This window comes from Podarcis raffonei, chromosome 3 (assembly GCF_027172205.1).
Source record: "Podarcis raffonei isolate rPodRaf1 chromosome 3, rPodRaf1.pri, whole genome shotgun sequence".
Taxonomy (NCBI): Eukaryota; Metazoa; Chordata; class Lepidosauria; order Squamata; family Lacertidae; genus Podarcis; species Podarcis raffonei.
The window spans coordinates 35,807,488-35,813,487 of NC_070604.1; positions in this window are offsets into that span (position 1 = coordinate 35,807,488).

Genomic DNA, 6,000 nt, shown 5'->3' on the forward strand with positions numbered 1-6,000 from the left:
AAAATGATTATTATTCTTTATCTAATCATAGATGCATAGATGCATAGACAAATAATGATTCACTTAGTGCAGACTAAACGAGTGATGATAAAAAATTGAGACCAGAATTGTTCTGAATATAGCAAATTTTCATGGAACAAAAACAAGGATATACCGTACATATATCCTTTGGCAGAGCACCAAAGGCATGTGTGTGCTTTGAAAGAGCCCAAGGTTAATTTGAACTAGGCTTTTGAGAGATGCTGTCAGTTTGTATTTAACTGGGGGGGTTTCTGGCAGCTTTGCTTATTATATGTGCTTGTCAAATAATTTACACAGTCATCAGTTCATCACAAACATAAATGAGCGTAGTAGCAATTTGCTAATTTAAGTTTTCTTAGAAAATCCTTGAGGTTGTGTTTAACTTCCATTTAAAATTATTAGTCTGAATGGGTCCAAGAAAAAAGAAAGGAGGGGGAACTAGAAAGAAGTGACATTTTCTTGAAAATACAGGACAACATGATTCCTTTTAAGTCTAGTAGGAATTTATGTTAATTCTGGATTTGCATATTTGCTGTGATTCCTAGTTTACATAATATGGCGTTTTTGTGTTTGTTGTGATCATTAGAAACCTGACTAAAAGAAAATTACAGTGGTACCTCGGGTTACATATGCTTCAGGTTACATACGCTTCAGGTTACAGACTCCACTAACCCATAAATAGTACCTCAGTCGAAAAGTGGAAATTTGCCCAAAAACTTGCTCCGACCATAACGCTGTGAAAATGGAGATGAAACTAACACCAATCGGTTCCTTCAGATGGAGGATGAATGACACCTTATTTTAGAGATCAAGAGGTTATCAAGAAGGCCCAAAAAACCTTGAGAGACTATTTTGAGATAAATTTGAATACTACTACTGAAAAAAGAATAATCTGGGATGCAAGTAAAGCAGTTATGAGGGGGTTTCTGATCCAACAGAATACAATAAAGAAGAGAGCCCAAAATGGAAAAAAAGATAAAATTTTAGAAAAAATAAAGGAGGGTGAGAAGAAACTAAGAGCGAAACCAAAGTCACAGGAGATTCTGAGAGACATAAAGTTATATCAAGTGCAATATATGAAGATGATGAACCAGGAAATTGAATGGAAAATTAAACAAATGAGACAAAAGATTTGAATCGGCTAATATATGTGGAAAATTGTTAGCTTGGCAAATGAAAAAAAGACAAAAGCTCAATACTATCACTAATTTGGAAGTGGAAGGAAAGAACATTCAGAATCCAGTGGAAATTAGAAAATGCTTCCAGAGGTATTTTAAAGAGTTATATACACAAGGGCCACAGAAAGAGTTTGATATAGACCAATTTTTAAAAACAAATGGATTACAAAAAATCTCTCAAGAAAATAAGATAATGCTGAACTACAAAATTACAGAACAGGAGGTAGAAGGTGCCATTTAGAATATGCAGTTGGGTAAATCTCCAGGGCCAGATGGCTTAACCTCAAAATACTATAGATCTTTGAAAGATTGGTTAATTCAGCCACTAAAGGAGGTTTGTAATGAAATTTTGGAGGGGGAAAAAGCGCCAGAGTCGTGGAAGGAAGCCTACATTACACTTATACCGAAAACAGAGTCTGAAAAGACACAACTTAAGAACTACCGCCCCATATCCCTGCTCAATGTGGATTACAAAATTTTTGCTGATATTTTGGCTAATAGATTAAAAAAAGTATTAGTGGAAGAGATACATAAGGACCAAGCTGGCTTTCTCCCAGGTAGACACTTGTCTGACAACACGAGGAACATAATTAACATATTGGAGAAGTTGCAAGTGAACATTAATACTAAAGCAGTTTTAATTTTTATAGACGCGGAGAAAGCCTTTGACAATATTTCTTGGAATTTTATGAAGAAAAAGCTTCGGGGGATGGGGGTGGGTCAAGGGTTTGAAAATGTTATAAGTGCAATTTATTCAGAACAAAAGGCTAAGCTAATAGTCAATAATGTGATGACAGAGGAATTTAAGATAGAGAAAGGGACACGACAAGGCTGCTCAATTTCCCCATTGCTTTTTATTTCGGTCCTGGAGGTTTTGTTAAATATGATTAGAAGGGACCATTTGATTAAAGGTATTCAGGTCGGAGCCAAACAATACAAATTGAAAGCTTTTGCAGATGACCTAGTTTTGACGTTACAGGAGCCAGAATCTAGTACGAAAAGAGTATTAGAACTGATTCAAGAATTTGGTCATGTGGCAGGATTTAAACTGAACAAGTCAAAAACTAAAGTTCTTGAGAAAAACTTAACACCGATTGAGAAAGAGAGGTTTCAGAAGGAGACTGGTTTAACATTAGCTAAGAAAGTAAAATATTTGGGGGTTAATATGACTGCTAAGAACTTAAACTTATTTAAAGATAACTATGAGAAATGTTGGACAGAAGTGAAAAAAGACTTAGAAATATGGTCAAATTTGAAGTTTTCCTTGTTGGGTCGAATTGCAGCTATAAAGATGAACGTATTGCCAAAAATGTTATTTTTATTTCAATCATTGCAAATTTTGGACAAGATGGACTGTTTCAAGAAGTGGCAGAGAGATATTTCTAGATTTGTCTGGCAGAGCAAGAAGCCCAGAATAAAATTTAAAATATTAACTGATGCAAAGGAAAGAGGCGGATTTGCCCTGCCAGACCTTAAACTTTACTATGAATCAGCAGCATTCTGCTGGTTGAAAGACTGGCTGCTTCTTGAGAACACGGACATTTTGGACCTAGAAGGTTTTAACAATGTTTTTGGATGGCATGCATATTTGTGGTACGACAAGGTTAAAGCACATAAAGCATTTAAAAACCATATTGTCAGGAAAGCATTGTTCAATGTCTGGATAAGATACAAAGACTTACTGGAAAATAAAACCCCAAGGTGGTTGTCACCAATGGAAGCGAAGGCTCAGAAAAAGCTCAATATGGAGGCCAAATGGCCGAAATATTGGGAAATATTGGAACAAGAAGGAGATAAATTGAAATTGCAGAGTTTTGAGAAATTAAAAGATAAAGTGTGAGACTGGCTTCATTATTATCAAATAAGAGAGGCCTATAATTTGGACAAAAAAATTGGCTTCCAGGTGGAAAAATCAAAATTGGAAACAGAATTGTTAGATCCCAAAACTAAGATACTTTCAAGAATGTATAACTTGCTGTTGAAATGGAATACGCAGGATGAAACGGTTAAATCTGCTATGATTAAATGGGCACAAGATATTGGTCATAACATTATGTTTGCGGACTGGGAACAGTTGTGGACCACCGGTATGAAATTTCAAGTCAAGCTTGCAAAAATATATCATTTGCCCGATAACAAATGTTGGAAATGTAAAGAAAATGAAGGTACATTCTTTCATCTTTGGTGGACGTGCCCAAAGATTAAGGCTTTCTGGGAGATGATCTATAATGAAATGAAAAAGGTATTTAAATATACCTTCCTGAAGAAACCAGAGGCCTTTCTCCTGGGCATAGTCGGCCAATTGGTGCCAAAGAAGGATAGAACTTTCTTCATGTATGCAACAACAGCAGCAAGAATACTCATTGCAAAGTATTGGAAGACACAAGATTTACCCACCCTGGAAGAGTGGCAGATGAAGGTGATGGACTATATGGAATTAGCGTAAATGACTGGCAGAATCCGAGACCTGGGAGAAGAGTTGGTGGAAGAAGATTGGAAGAAATTTAAAGACTATCTTCAGAAACACTGTAAAATTAATGAATGTTAAAAATGATGTTGGATTGAAAATAAGAGGCACTAGCAACAAAGTTAATGAGAATATGCAAAAATGAGTTGATAATGGATGAAAATATAGAGCTATAATATGTTAAGATATAGAGTTAAGATAAACAAAAGAGGGTAAGGATTTGCTGATTTGATTATTTAAATGGGAATACAAAAAGGGGAGGTGTGAGGAAGTCAAGGAAACAAGCTAATGAGTTTAAAGTTACAAAAAAATGGGTTTGTTTTTAACTCTTTTGTATCTATTCGTTTTTTGTACTTTGTATTTTCATTTTTTATTTTTTATGTATGTTTTTTTATGTTTGTATTGTGTAAATCTATGTTTTTGTAAAGTTTCAATAAATATTTTATATATATATAAAAAAACAGAAATAGTACCTCAGGTTAAGAACTTTGCTTCAGGATAAGAACAGAAATCGTGCAGCGGCAGCGCAGCGGCAGCAGCAGGAGGCCCCATTAGCTAAAGTGGTGCTTCAGGTTAAGAACAGTTTCAGGTTAAGAACAGACCTCCAGAGGTACCACTGTATGGGGGAAATGCAACTCATGAGTCTTCCAGTGATAGGGGGGAACTACAAAAAAAGGTGGTAAACAGGTCAAGAAAAATGACAATAAAGGCTGTTAGATTTTGCTAAAAAGAACACAGGAATCCACAGGAAAACCTGTTTAACTCAGTGTAACTGAATATCTAAAATGTACCTTACTCCTTACTCCCTATTCCTATTCCAATGCTACTACCCTGTTTGTTCACCTCTCTCCTTGTCAGCCCCCATCAACTGCTTTGCTGCTGCTAATGTGGTCAGAGGTTTAGCTGTGCTTTGGTTTTCCTTTCCCCTTCTCTTCTGGTGGTGGTGGCTTCAGAGCAAGGCATTCTGGGCAAGATGGAGGAGGTTGTCTGCTCTACCATGGCTTTGCTGTGGCGGCTAGAAATTATCTTAAGCTAAGTTAAAAATAAAGTTATTAGAGAAAGTTTAATTATTAAACTATTTTAAAAACAAAAAAGACCACACAATTTCTAGTGGTGGCATTAATGAGTGAGCTGGAACTGCGGGGTGAGAGAAAGGAGTGGAAACAGCGATTTTTGTTTAAGGAAAAGTGAGATTTCTAAGGAAACACCCAACATAGTATAGCCTGGTGTTTTGCTAGCTGGAAATGAGCTGGAAAGGAGTGTCATGCTAGCTAGACTGCTATATAGATCATAAGAGAGAGAGAGAGAGAGAGAGAGAGAGAGAGAGAGAGAGAGAGAGAGACTGACTTTAGACTGCTGTAGCTGCTAATTGGCATCCTGCCAGAGAGCCAAAAAGCCAGCACTGCTGAGTTTTGCCTTTGCCAGGGAGATGCTGCAGATTGACACTTCTGTGTTTCTATGCACTTCTGTGCTTAGTGGGTGACTCTGCAGTGTCTTGGTCACTGCTGGACTCTGGATCATGACACCTCCCTCCATAAAGTAATCTTCCCAGCATCTGAATACCAGAACCACACAAACTTCTCTTAGGATCCATGTACTTGATGGCCATTATAATATTTCATAATGTATATGGAGAAAGGGTTTGATAAAACCTGTTCTGTATAGTATCTCCAACAGTTCCCAGCTGCAAGAAATACCAGGTGAATGGAAAATTTATCTAAAAATGTATTTTTACTATCTGCATCTTTGCTAATGTAATGATTCCATTATTCTTTTTTAAGGAAACAAATTTCTTTTCTTTTTAAGTCATTGGAACCTTTTCCTTTATTTTACAGCCAGCAGATGGAAACTTGTTTGCTGGAACTTCTGAAACCCTGTGAGTAAAATCTTCACTTATTTGCAAAGCTAAGTGTCTGTGATTTATTCTAACCTAAGTTTTTTATGGGGAACATTTGTTCAAGGATAGATGCTATAAAATCTGACCAAAATTTAATGTGCTTTGTAGCAATCACCATTGTGCTAACTCTGCTAGGAGATTCCCCCCCCCCGCCAACCTCTCTAACAATTATTGCACAGACCCATAGTTTTTATTTATTCATTCCTTAAGCGAGGATATATTTTCCCAGTCCTTCATTTCAGTACTGCTAATGTACTTTTGGCTAGGTGGGGCAGGGAAAGCAATTTGGATCACTTAACATCAGACTAATAAAAGACAACAACATAGAAGCTATGTGGCCTAACCTTTAATGGGAACTCTTATTGACAGATGCAGAGTATTTTCATTATAAAAACACACCCCAGTAGTGGTAATTTGGTTTACAACATAGCTTCTAA